Source organism: Danio rerio, chromosome 24, assembly GCF_052040795.2.
Source record: "Danio rerio strain M-AB ecotype USA chromosome 24, GRCz13ab, whole genome shotgun sequence".
Classification (NCBI taxonomy): Eukaryota; Metazoa; Chordata; class Actinopteri; order Cypriniformes; family Danionidae; genus Danio; species Danio rerio.
In genome coordinates this window covers 11,498,305-11,519,506 of record NC_141044.1, presented here as the reverse complement: position 1 = coordinate 11,519,506, position 21,202 = coordinate 11,498,305, and the positions used below count along the sequence as shown (strand labels likewise).

The following is a 21,202-nucleotide window of genomic DNA, read 5'->3' as shown; positions in this document are numbered from 1 at the left end:
GTCTACAATTCATTGCTGTGGTTACTGAAATACAGGCTTATTCCTTGTACTTGTATATTGTTGTTGGATATTTTCTGTTAAGTGAAATCTCACAGTGGAAGAACCTATGTTGGGGTTGACAGTGATCTCTGTGCAGCAACTAGAAGAGTGCTTTCTTAATGGTTACCAGGCTGTATAAATAAAGAAGCCTACATTTAGGTTGAAGTGATCAATTATCTTGCATCAGTTGACTAAAGACAAAACACAAAGTAAACATTGCTTTGGCGCTTCCTTGCAAATTTATGGTCTGATTTTAACCCAAATATTATTAAAGAAACCTCAAACTGGCAGCTTAAATCCAATGTTTCAATTGACGGAGAAACAATTCAATGTAGTGTTGTATTGTAAAACATTCTTTAATAATAATAATAATAATAATTTTTATTTATTACTTGAGGTTGTAAGTCTGGTGTGAGGAGAATTGTATTAATAGTGATTCCTGCTGTAGCAAACACCACCGATAATTATATCATCACATGGAACTTTTTATGCTAATAAATTGCGTCCTGCTGCACTCACTCAGAACCATTTACACTGTGATTCTTATGTAAATGAGTCAATTTCCAGAGTGCTTAGCTGCACTCTTTTAAATAAAAGGCTTCATGATTCCCATCCTCTCTCAAAGCTCTAGCTCCTCACAGCGAGGGTTTCGAGCTGTTTCCTTGGTGACGTTCCAAGTCTGATATTCCGTGCTTCCGAGTTCAGAATTCTCATTAGACCTTCAGGGTGTCAGAATCTCAGCAGCTGCCATAGTAACGCAGCATTCCCAAGTAATGATGATGATTATAAAGTCATCCACCAGAATGAGCTTATGCAATAATGGAGATGATTCAGTCAGTATGCTGGAATAACACTGATGCTCCATATAAGATTATTTTTCTACTTCTTATTGTTATTATAGGTGTGGTTATGCACAGTATATCTTTTTACCATCAACCTCACTATGTGGTTATTCACCAGACTTATGCCGATATTCATTAATTCAATATATTGTGATCGTGAACATGCATCTTCACATGCTAATCGAGCTCACTACATGCTGAAATATTCATTGAGAATTCTGTAACTATTTAAACAGCCAATGTAAATTAGCAAAATACACTCCAGCAGTTAACATTAGTTAATTTAAAGGTGCAGTAGGAGAGCTGCCTAAATGCTAAATCCGTTAGCATAATATCTTTGAAACGCAAAACTGCCTCCCCTGCCATTCAAAGCCATTCCTCCTGAAATCACGAACGCGCACTTTAAAGATGGCAGTAGACAACCCACTACTAGGTCATGTCATTTACCAGTTAGGAAACTTTATAGTACTTTATAATACTACGATTCCCAATAAAAAACTATATTATATCTAGGGTTGGGTATCGTTTTTTTTTTTTCGATACTGGTGCTAAATCGATACTTTTAAAATGGTACCGGTGCCAAAACGGTGCTTGAACTGATACTTTTTAGCCACATTATAATTGAACAATATAAATATATATTTATAATAAGTTTAAAGTAAACATCCTCATAAAAGCCGGCTCATCAGCGCGCTGCTACATTAAAAACATATGAGTCTATTCACACCTTCTAAATGGTTCTCGGGATGTAGCAGCTTTTGCTGTCAAAGGCAAGTGCCGTTTAGCGACTTTTGATGTCAAATCTGTTATTTCTGAATGCGCTGATGCTGGGATTTGGATGATTTGAAGCAAGAATATTTTTAGAGCATGGACTACGTGCCTAAATATCATTTACACAATGCCATTATTTATTTAGGTCAGAAGTGGCAATTAGCGGCTTTTACATCTGAACTCTTCATATACATATACATACAATATACAAAATTTGATATCTTTTGTGTATTTAATGCCAATTTTGTGATTAATACTATATTTAATGGTAAAAGCTTCATCAATTAATCGCCACAAGACCATTGTATACCTTCATAAGCCTAGTATTAAATAGGCACACAGGAGAATGTGCAATGTCCAGTTGGGATTATAGTTGACCTTGGTCACTGCAAAGTTGTACCATACTAGAGTAAATGGTTATAATTTGCATATGATTAAGGCTTGTGACTGTGTAAATATTTCAATTGAGTTTTAAACATTTGTCAACTTAGAGTGATAGCGTGTTGCTTTATGAAATATTTAGTAAGAAATAATTGAATATGGACCATTGAATTAATAGAAACATTATACAATATGGTGTGCAGTATTTTCCGATTTTTCATTTGTCATGATATTGTCCCTCTTGTAGGTTCCTGTGCATAGCATACAAAGCCTTTTGTTTTGTTTACTGAAATCATATAGCAATACGTAACTGCAGCGCATCTAGGACCTGCCTGGAACTACTATTAACTGTGTGGTTTCTAAATATAATTGCACACCTTGTTCACAGTCAATCAGAATCAAGCTCTCAACAGCCCTGTAGTATAATTGCATTTAATTATTTACATGATAATGGAGTGTTACTTTAGATTTAAGGATTTCAGTACCTAAATGCTGTTTGACTTCTCGGAAATATCATGAAGCACTGTTTATTTCAACAGCCCTACCATGTTTTATTCTTTTATATGCTTGTATTTATATTACATTTCACCCCTATCTTTATAAGCAATGCATTCTGTCTACATGTAGTTATTCAAGTCAACCAGTGTAATTGCATTTACAATATTGCAGAAAAACAAACCATAGCAATAGCAGTATGTTTCTACATTTCCCTATATTATTGTACAGCTAATTGAAGTGTTGTCTTTCAGGTGGTATCGAGTAAGATTTAATGTGAATTAGTGTGACAGAAAATGTTAATGTCTATATTGCATTACAAAAAGTTAATGGAAGATAAATTCCATGCTACATGCAACATAACACGTAGTCTGCATGTTTGGCTTTCTAATGCAGTATGTGTGTGCATGTAATGCTGTCAACATTCCAGAGAAAATGTGATCCATGCACGGCTCACTAAGCATTATCTGCATTATGCCTCTGGCAGTTCAGTGAATGATTTTCAGTCTAATGCGAGCAAAGCGCAGCTAAAGTTGTCCGGCAGAGACCAGCATGCTTTCACAACATCCACACAATGGGCAGCTGATGGGCAGATTGTACTCCAGCGTTTCCCACTGCTCTGCTAATTGCAGTGATTGCAGCTCTGGACTTTGCTGCTGTTCTACATCAATTGTGTGATCAGATGAAGGATAATATTTTGATTATGCAGAATGCCTGGCTTATCTGTTGCAATTTAGACCTAGTGAACACCAACAAGCTTTTTATTTTAACTCAAATATACAATTGGATCTACAAACCCCAAATCATCCTCTTTGCAGAGTTTTATTCACAATGCATTGACTGGATTGTTTACAATCCAAAACATCTTCTTTTTCCCTTTTTTATGATTCTAAAATGATCCTGGACCTGAAAGCTTGGGTAAACTTGTATGCTGCAGCATAAATTTAGAAGACCATTTCCTCGCCTCTTAGTATGGAAGCTTGAAGCCAAGGTTAATGTTTAACATCCTTAATGTGTTTTTGTTAGGCCAGAGTAGGTTTCCAACAAAATGGACCCATAAAACCAACACACCCAATGTGCCAAAGTTGCCAACTTAGCATTTTTTGTTAAAAAAGATCAAATCTGCCTGAGACAAACCACATACTTTCCCCAAATAATGATTTTGGAGTACTTTGAATGTCATTGTGTTACTTAGGCACTCAGGGCACTCTGTGAACCTTATGCTACTTAAACTTACTTTAGCTTTTTGATCAGGGTTACCATAGACCAGGGGTCTCAAACTCAATTCACCTGGGGCCCGTTGGAGGCAGATTTTCCTCAAGAAATTAATTATATTATTAATTTGTTTATTTTTTCATCTTATTTTGTGTAAAAATAAAACTAAAGTAATTTGAGAAAACTAGATTTTTTCAAACACAAATAAATAAACAAATAAGTTGTTGCCAATGGCAGGAAAGTGCATCGATACATGCACTCTGGTGTTCACGGTGACCCGAGTTCGATTCCCGCCTAGAGGTCCTATGACGAACCTTCCCCTCTCTCTCCTCCCCACACTTTCTTGTCAAATTAGGTAAAACCCCTAAAAAAACAAAACAAACAAACAAAAATAAACGATCAAATAAAATTTTTCATAAGAAAATAAATTAATCAGTAATAATTCATTCATTTATTCATTTTCTGTTCAGCTTATTCCTTTTATTAATCCGGGGTCGCCAACTTATCCAGCACATGTTCTACGCAGCGTATACCCTTCCAGCTGCAACCCATCTCTGTGAAACATCCATACACACTCGTTCACACACATATACTACAAACACTTTTAGCCTACCCAATTCACCTGTACCACAGGTCTTTGGACTGTGGGGGAAACCGAAGCACTTGGAGGAAACCCACGCGAACGCAAGGAGAACATGCAAACTCCTCACAGAAACGCCTACTGACCCAGCCGAGGCTCGAATCAGCGATCTTCTTGCTGTTAAGCGACAGCACTACCTACTGCTCCACTGCGTCGCCTCAATAGTAATAGTAATAATAATAATAATAATAATTAGATGTACTGTTATCCACAGTGCTGTTGTTACAGGAAAAAGCAACACTGCATTGTTGTCATTTGTTTTGAATACTTTTACATCATATAGAAATATATTTAATGTTTCTTGTTTGAGGCAATGCTAATACAATGCAGGTAGAGCGATGCAAATGACCCAAAAATAATGGTGTGACCCTTTAATTGGTCCGGGTTACCGGGGACTCTTATTGCCGATGGACAAGTGTCGATGTGTGACTGCAGACTAGCTGCATTGAGTTCCTTGCTTTTCTTTTATCCCGTACACATCCCTTTGGTTTATTTTCTGCTCACTGCATGCAAAACAGTAACTACCAACCAATAAGAGTAATCGTAAACGCAAGAAAGATGGTTGGTTGAAAAGATTGTTCAGGACCAATAGTTAAACGTGAATTTTGCTTTAACTAGCGCTTGACTACCCTTACACAATCCATACAGCATTCGCTGCACTCATTCTTTCTCTCTCTCTCTCTCTCTCTCTCTCTCTCTCTCTCTCTCTCTCTCTCTCTCTCTCTCTCTCTCTCTCTCTTACACATACACACACACACACACACACACACATTTATCTATGTATGATGTCCTGCTGGGCAGTAACTTAAAAAACGTTTTTTTTTTTTTTTAAGTGTTGTGAATGAAGTGCTCTGGACAAATGTCCATGTGTGCCCTATATAAACGAGGCCGCTGGCAGGCACTGGAGAAAACTCACACTGCTAAAACTTTCACTGAGAAATGTTTCTCTGCCTGTGTCAAGTCCGATGTCCCACCCCTGAGAGCCATATACCCCTCCGTGATTGGTGGGTTTGTTCAGCTCCACACAACATAAAACAACATAAACTTACAAATTAAAGTGGGGGCCACAAATTATCGACTCGCGGGCCACGAGCTATATATATATATATCAGATCGCTTTTTGCTCAGGAGAATGAGTGTGCTTACTTCAAAGCCATTAAAATATTATACTATTAGTAAACGAGACCCTAAATAACAAAACCAATCTTAAAGTGCACAGGTAAATTTTTTGGGGTAAAAAAATATTGAAACAAAATGATCCTTTTTTTTTTTGTTACAAAAAACATTATTATATTAAAAGTAGAGATCATTTTGTACATTTCAATAACTCCAATAAAAAATGTGTTGATTAGTAATATGCATTGCTAAGAATGAACTCTAAAGGCAATTTTGAACCTTTAGATTCCAGATAATATATATAGCCTATTTCACTCATACATTTGAGATCCATGGTCTGAAATGGTTTCTTGTTTTGCCTAACTTAATTCTTCATTTTTTTCCACCGATAAATTGTTTTTAAAAAGATGCATGTGAGTTAAAAAAAACTAGAATATAGCATTTAACAGATTGTTTCAATGCAGTATTTTTTTTTTTTTTTTAATAAACTTAACCCCTAACATGTCAAAAACTTAAACGTTAAACATAAGCATACAAATACAAGACTATTAGTGCGTCTCACAGGTTTGAAATATACTTCCAGTGAGAACCGCTGAGCTGTTAATACTGCGCATGCTTAACTTTCGGTTTTGTTTTGTTTTTAAATGATTAATATATAACAAACGGTTGTATATTTAACAAAAACTAGTTTTTTTTTCCGAGTCATTTAACTCAAGTCCAAGTCAAGTCTCTAGTCATGGCAGTCAAGTCCAAGTCAAGTCGAGTCTTTTTTTTTTAGATATTTGTCAAGCAAGTTCCAAGTCCTAAATTTTGTGACTTAAGTCTAACTCGAGTCAAGTCTTGTGACTCATGTCCCCCATTTCTGGTATAAATTAACTAACTAAACTGCTATTACTACTTTTTGTCCTGCCTCGTTCATCTTTTCCAGCCCAGTCCAGCTGAAATAGTGTTTTCTCCGTTGGTAGTTTTAGTTTTTTTTTTTTTTTTTTTTTTAGTGAAGTCCATTCTTTACCATTTATCAACCAAAATAGTTGCTCTATGCATTTCCCTTTGAAGTGTACATTCACATGCGTGCTTCAGTTTCTTGTAGTCTGCCATTGTTGTTTTGGTTGCACTTGTACATGCTTATAGACTGAAAACGTAATGAGCATGATGTCAACATTTAAAAAAAAAAAGTTTGGTAAAATGAAAAGGATATGATTTTTTTAAGCACTACAGTAGCTGTAAGAAAAATAAAACAAAGGATTTCCAGACCCCAAAATGCTGTTGTTATGTAAATAGTAAATAAAAATCCAACATGTTGTTCTTTTTTTTGGCTGTAATTGTTCTTCCTATATTTTTAATTTATTTTATTTTATTCTGTTCTGAAATGTTCTAACCATAACAGTTTTATTCAGTTTGTTTATATAAATTTTATTTATTTTTTTATTTATAATAGTTATTGAATTACTATAAATTAGAGCTGCACAATTAAGCGTAAAAAGATTGCGATCTCAATTTGACTCCCTAGATGATCTTAATCCAGCATTTCTACGATTCTGTCAACCATATTTTCGAGTTCAGGAGAGAAGCAATGGTGGCCGCACAAGTCTTCATATTGTTTTACATACGTTGTTCAGCAACTTGGACACCTCCAAATGATGTTGAAGGAGTCACATGCTGTATTTTAAAGATATAATACACCTCAAAAATGCAATTTCTGTCTTTATGTAATGTATTTATGACCGCAAAATCACACGTGACGTGAGCTGACCATCAGCTGTCACCACATAGAAGGCGGTCGGTCGGTCGGTCGCACATGCCTCTGAATGAAGCCTACTTTAGTGAACAGAACCTAGGCTGTGAATTACAGGTAATGTTAATAATGTTGTAAATAATATTCAGTTTATGGCACAGAGTGATCGTTTGGGAGCCTCGCGGGTAGTGAACCGCTCTTAGCAGTGGAAATAAAACCGAAAGCGCACACAGTGTTGCCAGATGTAGCTGAATGATTCCAGCCCCAAAAGTATCCAAAACCCGCCGAAATGCAAAAATACCCACCCAGTCTTCTGTATTCTCAAAAATCACGTCAGTGACAGATTTTAAACGGACAATTACAGATTGTAAGCATACATCTCAAACACAATAATTCAACATCAGAATTATCATCAGCATTAATGACCAGGACAAATCTAAAGTCTTTCCAAATCCACCATTCCAAGTCTATACAAAATTTAGCATTTTAACCAACAGTACAACTACACTCATACTCGCCTTCATTTAACATCTACAGAATCGTAAAAAATCATGATCGTTATTTTTTATTTATTTATTTTTTTTATTCTTTCTTTATTTTTAGGCAAAAAAAGTCGATTCTCATTTCAGCCAGAATCGTGCAGCTCTACTATAAATACAATTTTAAATAAAAAAGCTTCTTCCCTAAATCGTATAGCTCAATTTATTTAGCAGTGCTGACTGTACAGAGAATTAACTTTAATTTTAAGCCAGAATGAATAAGGATTTGTATTATTAAATTGGCCCAAAAGTTTTCTGTATTTTCTCTTTAGTCTCTAGACCAGCTCTGAAACTGTCAGATAAAACAACCATTTTAAGCAGGAGTGAATAAGGATTTGTATTATTAAATTGGCCCAACAGTTTTCTGTATTTTCTCTTTAGTCTCTAGACCAGCTCTGAAACTGTCAGATAAAACAACCATTTTAAGCAGGAGTGAATAAGGATTTGTATTTTTAAATTGGCCCAACAGTTTTCTGTAGTTTCTCTTTAGTCTCTAGACTAGGTCTAAAACTGTCAGAAAAACAACCATTCAAGAGCCTTCTTCGCTCCGATATCCATCTGTCTGTCTGCACATGATAGAACCGTGTTATATCCATAAATAATGGTTTGTTTTATTAAGCATCACAGCAATGCCATTTAGTCTGAGACTGTCTTATTTGCACTAGATTCCATTTCATTAAAGCAAGATGACTATATCCTCCCAACCCATTGAACCAATGTGCAATCATGTCATACAGCACGGATGGTTAGTCACACTGTTTTTCATGGCTGTTTTTTTTTTTCTTTGTAGGTTTTAGAGTTGCATTTTGCATGTTGAGTTTTCACATTGAGAAATGCCATTCATTTAATCAGCTGTTAAACTGACAATTAATTGTGAAACAAGCAAATGGCTATTATTATTATTATTATTTTTTAAATCAGCTGAAAATAAACTGCTTTGAAGTCACCAGTTACCAACTACTTACCACAGATTCGAGGGCTAAAATGAAGTCACTTTTCATAGAAACATGACACTCGTTCAAGCAGAGTTTAAACCCCTTTGTTGTCTGACCTTCTGGCATAAATCTGTCAAGCTAAGTGTATTTTACAGAGTAACATTACACACAGTCAGGAATTTTCTGGTTTCTAGTTTGTCAACCTTTTTTTTTTTTAGAGACTCATGAGTCTTTTCCTGTGATGTTTGCTTTTCACACTGTTTTAAATAGGGCTGGGTGATTTGGCAAAAAAAAAAAAATCTAGGTTTTTTATAAAGTTTGACCGATTTCGATTTTTTTATTTTTATTTTATTTTTTTAAATTGTGTTACTAGTCTTCTCAAAACATTACAACAACATGACTGAAGTAACATTCTCTTTAAAAGTAACTTGAAAAACCATCTGGTTAAGAAACATTGTATTTTTAATGGCCATGTCATACAAAAATTGGTCAAGGTGTGAATAAATGTAAAACAAATGCACGAGTTAAATAGCGTTGCTGAAGATTTGAATAAGAAATATTTGTGTAAATATTGCACGTGCAGGAATACAGAGGTATTTTTTTGCAAGTTTTGCTGAGCCTAGGAAAGATTGGCTATCAGCTCGGCTTTGACTTTGTCTTCTGATTGAATGACAGGTTGTAATGCTGCTGCCTTAGATACAGTGGAACGACTGAACATGGAAACTGTAAAGCCTAATTTAACCCAATGCGTGAAGTTGTGGACGTATAGCAGGAGCAAATAAAAGCACCAGATGTGTGTCTAATATAAAACAATTTATTTATAATTTATTTTTATTTTTTCCCCCTTTTAAATACTGATCATTTAATGCGCTTTGCTCCACTGTATTATGCTGCCTTATCTGTCTGGTTTTCAACTAGGTCCGCTAAATGACGTCATGGGGGCGGGTACTTTCATTTTCACTGCTACAGGCCCTCACCTCTGCTCGTGTTCAAACTTCAAACCAAAAGATTGGTGCGGTTTTTCACATGGTAGGGTTTTAAGTCCTTCATACATGTTGAGATCAAATTTATCGACTTGATGAGGGAATGTCTTGACGATCCACACAGACGTGACTCAGACTAATGCAACAAGTAAAATCCTACATGACTTCACGTTTTAACAGGCAGTCAAGCAGGTCGCACACTAGAAGCACCACGAGACGGCACGCACATGACAGTTTAAACTATCACACACCAAACGCGCACATTCGCATGATATTTAACATGAAACTAATCAGATGGCGCTTTTTGGCGCGGCTGAAATATGAACTGCATCGTGAATCGTGGATGGGCGCTGCCGGTGTGTGTAGAGAAACCTGTTTAGAATTCTAAAATCCATGGCACTGCATGGTGCTGCGCGTCACCGTGAGGCACTTCAGATGTGCTTCCTGCTTCATATTAGAGAGCGAACCAAAGCGCATTGGTGCCATTTATAATGTATTAAATATATATATATATATATATATATATATATATATATATATATATATATATATATATATATATATATATATATATATATATTTATCAAAAATCGCGGTTTCTCGATTTAATATAAAATTAAATCGTCGTCAAAACGTAAATTCGAATTAATCGAAAATTCTCCCAGCCCTAGTTTCAAATAAGTGGAAAGTTATGTGGATAAGTGGAAACCCAATGTAAAATTCTGTCATCAATTTCTCACAATGAAAATAGGTAATTAAATGATCAGTGAACACTGAGACTATTCTGGCCCTGTATTAAAAGTAAAACAATCACTAAAAACATATTTTCATCAAAGGCATGGGATGATAACATGATTCAAGGTTTACCATGGTTTGGTTTATCATGGTCAAAGTTTTAAAAATTCAAATTTATTTTTGTTATACCATTACTAAGGTATATATAAGTTTTTTTTATTTTTTTTTAAAGTATTTTTTATGTGTTGCAAAGAAATTTGTGTTGTTGAAACTAATGAAGAGAGCAGAAGTCAATTATTTATTTTAACTATTTAGCCTGACATGTTTATTGTTATGTTTATATTAATAATCACAATAGTAATCACAATAATGTGAAACTGTGGTATTTTTATCATACTGTCAAAAACTTATACTGGCCCATGCCTAAAGAGGACCTATTATGCCCCGTTTACAAGATGTAAAATAAGTCGCTGATGTCTCTAGAGTGTGTATGTGAAGGTTCAGCTTCAAAATTTTCCACAGTTAATGCTTTATAACTTTTTGAAACTGCCCCTTTTTAGGCTTCGATCTTAATTGTGCCGTTTTGGTGACTGTCACTTTAAATACAAATGAGTTTGTGCTCCCAGCCTGCTTTTCAAAAAGGCAGAGCTGCAAGTGTCAGCATAGTGGCAGATTCAAAAATAAGACTTATGTCCATATGCTAATGAGGGAGAGATTGTGTCATTAATGTGCGGGCTTTCCTCTCTGTGTTTTTTGCGAACTGAACTGTTTTTATGAAGTGGGATTATACAAAATAATTATTACATTTTTACCATTAAAAGCTGGTTATGTATTTACAGACTGTTGACACACAACTGTGTTTAAGACACATTTTGTTAGATAAACTGCAGATTTGGCTTTAGTACTGACTAATCCATTGTATATGCACAAATATAATGTTGTATTGCTTCCTATTAAAAATATGAATTTACAAGATAGATGTGTGAGAGGTGTACAAATATAGGCTGAGCACTATACACACACACACACACACACGCACACACTATATATATATATATATATATATATATATATATATATATATATATATATATATATATATATATATATATATATATATATATATATATATATATATATATACATATATATATACATATATATATATATACATATATATATATATATATATATATACATATATATACATATATATATACATATATATATATATATATATATATATATATATATATATATACATATATATATATATATATATATATATATATATATATATATATACATACATATATATATATATATATATATATATATATATATATATATATATATATATATATATATATAGTGTGCGTGTGTGTATAGTGCTCAGCCTATATTTGTACACCTCTCACACATCTATCTTGTAAATTCATATTTTTAATAGGAAGCAATACAACATTATATTTATGCATATACAATGGATTAGTCAGTACTGAAGCCAAATCTGCAGTTTATCTAACAAAATAACTTACAATAACGGTTTAAAAACTAGTACAGATAAATGTATATGTTACAGAAAAATATTAAATACAATTTTTTAAAAAGAAAAAAAATCAAGAGAAGCAAAAAAAAAATTGGTTGAAATTTAGTAGGTTGTAGTTTTTTTTTGCAATATTTTGCTTGAATTTAATTGTATTATCTTTCAATTTTTAAGTATGTTTGGTGACTAAAATATTATTTGAATAAAAAATCTGTTTATTAAATCTGTTTGATTTAAAGGCACCAAAATACTTTGCCTATATTTACTGACAAATTGCTAAAAATATTCATTTTCAAAATGGGGTGTACTTAATTATGCTGAGGACTGTATACATCACAATGTTCATAATGTGTAAAACCATGTTCTAACTACACATGATGTGACAAGATTTTAGTGGCAATCAATTTGGCTGTCTGCACTAAAAGCAAAGACACGACAGAAACATTTAAAAAACACTATTTCAACACTAGCCATTGTGTTCCAAATGAAATGATAAGGATTATAGAATGTAATTAATACATCTTTAACCTATTTAACATTATTAAAAGTACATGAGCTGAGTGAGTCACAGTTCTGACTTTCATTTTTAAACTGTTTAGTAGGTATTTTCAAGATCAGAGGTGAACTATCTACTGCTGCCCTCAGTATAGCAATAAATGCCTCGTAAAATGGTGTTCAAACTCTTATTGGTACTCTGAATAAAGCACTTAATCTGTAGCTGAGGAGATAATTGTCATAGTATTACTGTGCATGCTGTTGTTCTGCCGTGACATAGCAGAAATAGAAACTGTTTCCAAAATAAAAATTGTACATGTCTCTGTCACAGATAGTTAGGAGTAAAACCTGTTTTAACATGAAGAAAATACCATTTTTTACGCTACTTCATGTGTAGTTAGGACACGGTATAAGAGGGACAGAAAATATGAAAATTTCTTTCTTCTTTCTTTTGTGATGAATGAGAGTGAGTAAACTATACTTTTGGGCTAAATCACTTGACACCTGAATATGACATGGGGTGTGTGGTTTTGATTTATTAAGAATTGATTGACTTGCGGCGAAATTGCAAAAAATATAAATCATGATATCATGTTTCATATAATTAAATATTGATAATTATTGATTTTTTTTTAAACAATTCATCAAGGAATATTATGATTTTTTAATAACTTCATTTTTAATTTACCAACATTACTAGGGCAATTAATTTTAATAGTCAAAAACTAAAATATTTTAAACAAAATATCTGATCTCTTCAAAATAAAATAATCATAAGAGTTAAAGAGACTCTTAAACTTGATAAATAAAATGTTACAAAGTGTGTTCGATGGTAAAATGTATATGCTGAACAAAGCAAACTTTAAGGTGTAAATAATAATGATATATTAAACCTCAAACTCTGTAAACAAAACTAATTATGATAATCAAATCTAAGCTTTCAAGTAAAGGAATTAACCATTATTGTTCAAATACATACTGCTACATCACAAGTTGTGAAGTTGAATGACTATATTACCCCCTATGTTAAAAACTCTTTCAGATGGGGAGCTAGTGGCTGGGATGCACAAGAAAAGCAACCAAAAAGCCACTCTGACGACATCCGTGCATCCTTTTTTATTTACAATATTCTCACTGCTGCTAGCTACCACTCTTATTTTTGCATGTGTTGTTATTCTGACCTGAAGTGACAAGCATGAGCGCATGGTTTCCTTCATCATGTGATGTAATGTAATGTGTATTTATATTGCGCATTTATTGTGTATGGCCATACACCCAAAGCAATTTACAATCATGAAGGGGGGTCTCTCCACACTACCACCAGTGTGCAGCATCCAATTGGATGATGCGACGGCAGCCACAGGACAGCGGCACCAGTGCGCTCACCTCACACCAGCTATTGGAGGAGTGGAGAGACAGTGATAGAGCCAATTCAGTCGATAGGGATGATTGGGAGGCCAGGATTGTAAGAGCCGACTGAGGGACTTTGGCCAGGACAACGGGGTTATACCCCTACTCTTTACGAGAAGTGCCATGGGATTTTTAATGACCACAGAGAGCCAGGACCTCGGTTCAATGTCTCATCCGAAAGACGCGCTTTGCGCTTTGCGCTTTGCACTTTGTGCTTTGTGCTTACCCTCTCCTGGTGCTCCCCTGGCGACCAGCAATCATTTTCTCAGAGGATAACAAGGGTACAAACCACTGCTGTAGCTCTGATGCAAGTTTATGGAGAAAAGTAAAATGCACAGCAGTGTTGGATGTGCTGTGTTTGTCTAAGGCAATTAGTCCACCGTTATTACTGAAATGTGTATATTCTATACGAAGTGTGAAGCAGATTGGTTAGTTCTACTTGCATGAATCGCAGTGCGCTCGTGGCATTCGGAAAAGTTCAGATAATTTTAACCTGGTCTGGCTGAAAAAAAAGCGAACGCGTCACGTGCACGGCTTAAACAACATATGCGCGTTGCTCACATAAGCTCCACTGGAAATTATAAACTTACACACTAAGCTTATTTTGTCATTGCTTCCAAGGCGCGCACTCAGTAGCAAAATTTTAATAAAACTATAGCAAACCGTACTGAAACTTCATACAAAATCTTTTTATTTTTTAAATTTTATTATTATTTTTTTTATTAATTTTGACAAAGGTGTTTGGTCTTAAAATATCTTTACTGATTTTATCGCCAAGCCCTACTTACTACTACTAAACTTAAATCAAAATCAAAATTTTATATTGCATTGTTTTCATTTCAAGGGGATATAGGGCTGCACGATATTGGAAAAATCTGACATTGTGATGTTTTGTTTATCTGCGATAAATATTGTGATATGAATACAGTTTTACTACATGGGTTGAAGAGCTCTATTTAAAAACAATGTAATTATTTAGGACAATTGGGGTGATTTTCTAAGGCTATGAATCATGTATTAAAGTATATTAAACAAATTGGGAGCCAAAGAAATTAAAATAGAGCAACAAAAACTAAAAATGAGCAGTTCTTTATGATCACCTTTTGTGGATCATTCATTTTTTAATCTGTTGTCATATATAACTACATTGTCACAACTACAGTCTAAATATCTAAACAATCTTAAATCAAGACTAATGACATGAGAAAATGAAGTGATGCTTAAAACTTCTGTTTCTCATAATCTCATTAAGATTATTTTTCTCACCTCATTGGCAAATAATGTAGCTTGTTTTAAGAAAACAATCACTTAATTTTGAGGTGGTTTTTTTTTTCAGAAGACAAGACATCATTTATTATGCTATTTTTTGTGTCTAGTGTGTATCTTGATTTAAGATTTTTTTTCAGGTATTTGGATTAAAAACAGGACAAAACTACTAAGTTATTTATTTTATTTTATTTCTATTATTATAACAGCTCAGGGATGTTCAAGGACAACATATTTGTGCACTTTCTAAAGGTTTTAGTTCTGTTTTTGAATAAGGGGGTGGAAAAGAATGCTTTCTTTTTTTTCAATTCATCGATTACTTAAAAAAATAATCAACAGATTAATCAATTATGAAAATAATTGTTAGTTACAGCCCTAATTTTGAGAAACACTTCAAATATTTTGGAGCAGTAAAGATGTGAGGCTGAATAATCAGAATTAATCATTGACTTTTGCTGTCTTGTTTTAAAAACACAGATTTCTTCACAATTAAAAACAGCATTTTTGGATATCTTTTCTGCTGGAGATACTGTTTTCCTAATAATAATAATGTAAATTAATGTACAAAAATGTAAATAAAACTTTTGACTTTTCCAAACTGCCTTGAAATACAGGTTATCATCCCATGACTAGCAAGTGATGCTGTTGTTGTGTTGTTAATCTAAAATAGTCCCCACAGGGGTTGCAGTTCAATTTTGTTTTTATTTACATGTTGTTGGTTTTAATGTAACCATTGACTGCTATGTTTATCTTTTGTTAGTTGATTAGTTAATGGATAAAATATGGTAATTCTAAATGACCAATTCTGAGTCACTAATTATAATTGGTTTGTCATGCAACAATGATTTGTAGATCCTTAATAGTGTGTGATTTTACTTATTATTATTATTTCCCCCCACTTTGTCATTGGCATGCAAAAATAATTTGTCGGTTACAAAAAAATAAAAATAAAAATAACCTAATGATTTGCAGCAAATGTCATTTTCATAGCACAAACCATGCGGGATATGTAGCGCAGGGTTGTTTTTAAGGATTAGGGGGCTGTAATCTAAAAAGACTAAATGCTTTATTCTGACACGAGGTGAGGATGAGGCCAGCAAGCACAATGGAAAGCTGAAGTCTGTCGTGAATAGGAGGAAGTGTTGCACAAGAGGAAGTGGCCAGAGCACCTCCCAGCGTTCTACCACCAGAGCAGATTAACCGCTACAGGCATTAAATGAAGAGGGGGGCAAAGTCATCTTGAAATTGAAGAAATTAATGATCAGAAATCTAGCAGACCTACATAAGCACATCTACCGAGCCTATCTGCAGAGGTCTGTTTGATGAGAGGTTGATGTATTGCATCCGTTTAACCACAGCTGCATGCAGTAGTTGTCTTGAGGACTTTGACACAAGATGCTTTCTTTTTTTTCTTTGTGGTAAAGGACAATTGATTCTTCAGATTAGTCTGCAGTGGTATAAAAGGCCCACATTAATTTGAAAGGCATTTGAAGCAAGTATAAATTAAGGAAGTGAGCGATTTGTCTGTGAGAATTTAATAGCCTGAAGGTTTAAGTCTTGTTAGAGCTAATTCTAGGCTTTACACCGTGAAATTATGAAGAACAAGATGGTAAAAGACTCATTTTAGAGGAATTGAAATGGGGAAATGCTAAAAGCACATGCGGTCAATGATATCACAGGGCTATTTTTTGCTTATTTTTAGCAGCGATAATAAAAGCTGCTTTTTCTGTTGTCTGTTTGCAGACTGTTTCTGTTGGACTGCGACCTTGGAGAGTGCCTGGGTAGGCCTCCCTTCTGTCATCTCCTCTGCTTTTCTGTTGGTAAGCATATCTACACACACAGTCTCATCTCTATTACAATTACTGACTGTCTGTTTGTCTGTCAAGCATTGCGAGTTTTCCCAAATGAGTAACTCTTTACTTAAAGGGGTTGTTCTTTGTGTCAGGAAAACTTTATAGTCATAACAAGACACATTAAACTTTACACTTTAAACTTTCTTGAAATGCCTTTAAATCATATGTAAATTATATGGTTTCATTCTGTTATTGGTATTCTTTGCTGGTACTCTACAAATCTCATGTATTCTCAACTGATGTGTTGATCATCTATAATCTCATATATATATATATATATATATATATATATATATATATATATATATATATATATATATATATATATATATATACATACATATATACATACATACATATACGTACATATATATATACAAAAAAAAGAACAAGCTGCTACCAAACTTACAGCTGCAGTCAAGAAAGTTTCAGACTGCTTATGTCGTTCGTGTCTTAATGAACAGTAGAGCTGGGCGATATGGCAAAAAAAATGTTCACGATAATTTTTTTCATATCAGTTGATATCGATATTTATCTCGATAAATGTAAAATCTTTATATCTATTAAATATATAAGATTTTCAGCATGCCAATGGCTTTGTGCAGCTGATTTAAAACATTTAGTGAAATGTTTTCGCTGTCTGACAATGTAAATAATTAAATAATAAACAAAAGAACAATCTTTATTCAGCATTTACTGTTCAAGTTTTCAACAACCAACGACATTACCTACAAGTTATTGAATATTATTGTTCAACATCAGAAAAAAACCCCGGTTTGGAACAATGTGAGTTAATAGTCAGTTAATACTAAATTTCAGTTTTGGACGAACTCTCCTTTTAATGGTGAGTATGGTGAATTTAGGGTGAAATATACTTTAATGTATTTATCTATTAATTGTTGATAACACTTTTATCGATAGACTTTATCGATGACTGATTAAGCATGGACATGTAAAGGTTTAGTTATACTTTGCGCTGAGATGCATCCACGCATTACATCATCAAGCGTGTGCAGTTTACCTATGCTGTCATCCTCTTGACATCCCATATTGCGAATGTATATATTTATTTAGTTTGTGTCCGCCTTAAACAACTGCGGGTGGATGATGCCTCGCTCCGTGGAAAAAAAGGATTTAATTAATGATCCATTGCTGTTTTAAACGTCTATCATATATTTGCTGCATTTTTTATATGTCATTTTTTTAAAGATTATGTCTTGAGCATCTGATATTTCCTCTGTGATTGTGTCCTTTAAATATATAGCCTAAAGGCTGGTTCTTTTACCGTTGATGAGAGACAATAGTAGTATTACAGATTTCAAAACAAGTATTTTAATATTAAAAAGAAAACATAAGCTTGACATCAAAAGATCTTATTATTGTCGTAACAAATAAATGATGCAGCCAGTAGTTTACAGCAAGCATCAAGTGTTCATTGAGATGTGTTTGAGATTGTGTCCTCTGTCATGTCTTAAGTCTGTCTTTTCGAGAGGGGGGGGGGGTTTCTCGTAAGGCACGGCTTTCGAAAAGGATGACATGAGATTCTGCTGGGTAGCTGCATTGGTTTACTAACACTTGTTTAGGTCTGTAATTTCTTAGCATCTTCATAAGGGTGGTCTTGTTTTACATGGTGAAACAGGTCATGGTGTTGCCTGCTTTTGATGGCACGATTCGTCTGCTCAGTTTGTGGTGCACGTTGCTCTGTTTTGTGTCTGATAGCGAAAAACTAAGTAGCACATGAAGTCTAGTGACGTTTCTTGTCAACAGTGTCTGTGATTCTGATCTTTTTTACCTTATTTCTTTCTTACTCATATAAGCGCAACTAACACTGTATGGCTGTAAACTTGTACGGCGTGCGGCATCTGGAAAGACAGGTTGCAAAATGCTTGCGCAACGTTACGCATAGTGCGAAAATATTATCGAGCAATTATCGAACTGTCATTATCGTTTTATCAAAAAATTTTATATCGTGATAATTATCGACATCGAATTATCACCCAGCCCTAATGTACAGTAAGTAAAACTGTGGGAATGTTTTTTCAGTTTAGAAAAATGAGGAGCATTGATGGAGAAGTAGTCAATATTGCTGATCATTTATGTTATTTTGGTATAATTATTGACTTTAAATTCTAAAAAACAAGTTTCCAAAAGTGCTAGAGCAAGCCTGAGTATTTATAGAATCATCAAGCATCAGTTACCTATGGCTGCTGCTAAACCTTTTATGAACACAATGTTTTTTCCTCATTTATCTTATTACTACAAGCAGGTCCTACGTGAAGATTACAACAATAAAACCATTGTATATTATCTATGAATAAACTGTAAACAATGTCGCTAAAAAGCCAAGCAGTTATCATCACTGTAACTGTATTGCACAACATAAATTACTAAGATTCAACAATTTCCTATTTTATGCTGATGTGTGTTTAATGTACTAAATATTTAATGATCTTACACCACCACCACTCTTCAAACAATGTGTAATAGTCTGCAAGGATAATATAAGACAGTCTAGGTCATCTGTTAGAGGTGATTGTTCAGTTAAAGGCAAGACAAATGCTTTTGGACAAATAAAAAACAAAAACAAATCCCAACTTAACTTTGCATTTACTATAAAATGACTACGTGTTGCGATATGGATGCTGAAATGATATATTGTACAGCCCTGGTTATAAATGTGAATGAGATGCTATGCATGCTTATGACTACTGTCATAAGTGCCACTTGCTTAGTTAAGACATTTCACATGCAAAGATGACATTGTTTGTTATGACAACTTGACATAAATACATCACAACTTGTTTTTGTCTTTATCATGATAACTTGACAACTTGTCATAAATCTGTCATAAACATGATTGTCTTAAGGCAATCTGTCATTAAAATGTCTCATTTAAAGTGTCTTTACTCTGTCTAATCAGTTTTAAGAGTGTTAATATTTAATGACCAGCTTCTACCATTGTAGTTAAGGTTAAAATAATTACATCAATGATGCCTTGATACAATTCATGACATTTATAATGGCTTCATGACAATCATGCTCATGTCAGATTTATGACAAGATTTGTTGTCCTGGGGCTTGTTTGAGTAAGGAGGTTCAACCAACTCGGAGTTTTAACTTGAACTCTGAGTTGATTTACCAAGAGATTAAAAACTCAGAGTTTTTGGTTTCAGAATAGCGGATCTGAGTTGGGTCAATCAACTTTGAGTAGACCATCTCAGAGGTAAGCGCACACACCTTGACTTTAAAAAGGCATTATCAATAGAGCGCAGATGTTACTAGTGACCATGGCAACATCTTAAAAAAAGAGATGGGCATTTCTTTCTCCTGCTGAACTTGATTTGCTCATGCAAAGTTATAGCAAATATGACCATATATTTTAAAAAGTAACACCGCTGCATCAGTAAAACAAAGGCAGTTAGCGTGGGAAAACAGCTTAAGTTAATGCGAAATTTTACATTTAAAGTATTTAAATATTTAAGTATGATAAAATAAGTATGTGTGACGTTATATAATAATAATATAATATATAATAATATATTATAATGTTAATATATTTGATAATATAATGTTGTTTGTGACTTTTATAAAAAAAATTTACACACGTTCCCACTTTTACATACGTTTGATCTGTTTTAATAGATTTACAAGTGCAATTATGTGTCTGCCTTTTTTATTGATCAAGTGATTGAGGTTGATATGATATGTCCCTGTTGAAAGTATGTAAATTTAAGCTAATTATTTATTAAAAAGAACAAGCCATTCTCGTACGTGACTTTGTTCTTTGTGTGACTGAAATGTAGGCAATAATTATGTTTCCATCCAACTATAATAATTAAATGTATGTGCAAAACTGGATTATCGCATAAAAGACGTGCGAGTAAAGCAGCGTTTCCATCTAACGTGTCAAAAAGAACATGATCATGACTTCATGATTAAAGGGGCGTAAAATATCAACAGTAAAAACAGATTTTTAATGCGGTAGAAGAAGCTGCGTCAATCTTTTCTTTACTTAATAAATGTACTTGCGCGTCAGAAGACAATGCTGACACACAATGAACACATGGTGGTATTTGAAGCCATGAGACGTGGAGAACAGACACTCCTGACATGCTCCAGATGCTCTGGAGATCATTAATAATATAATAACATTAAGACTGAAATGGTTAAGGCGTTTTAGAATGAATGACAAAAACAACATTTAAG

General features: G+C 33.8%; 1 protein-coding gene across 1 annotated transcript in view; it reads left to right on the top strand.

Moving 5' to 3' along the window:
- The window catches only part of cyribb (CYFIP related Rac1 interactor Bb), a 122,436-nt gene that overhangs the window by 24,976 nt on the left and 76,258 nt on the right, over positions 1–21,202 (top strand). The window contains 1 exon segment of the mRNA NM_207078.1: positions 16,887–16,963. The gene's annotated coding sequence lies outside the window, so the exon portion shown is untranslated.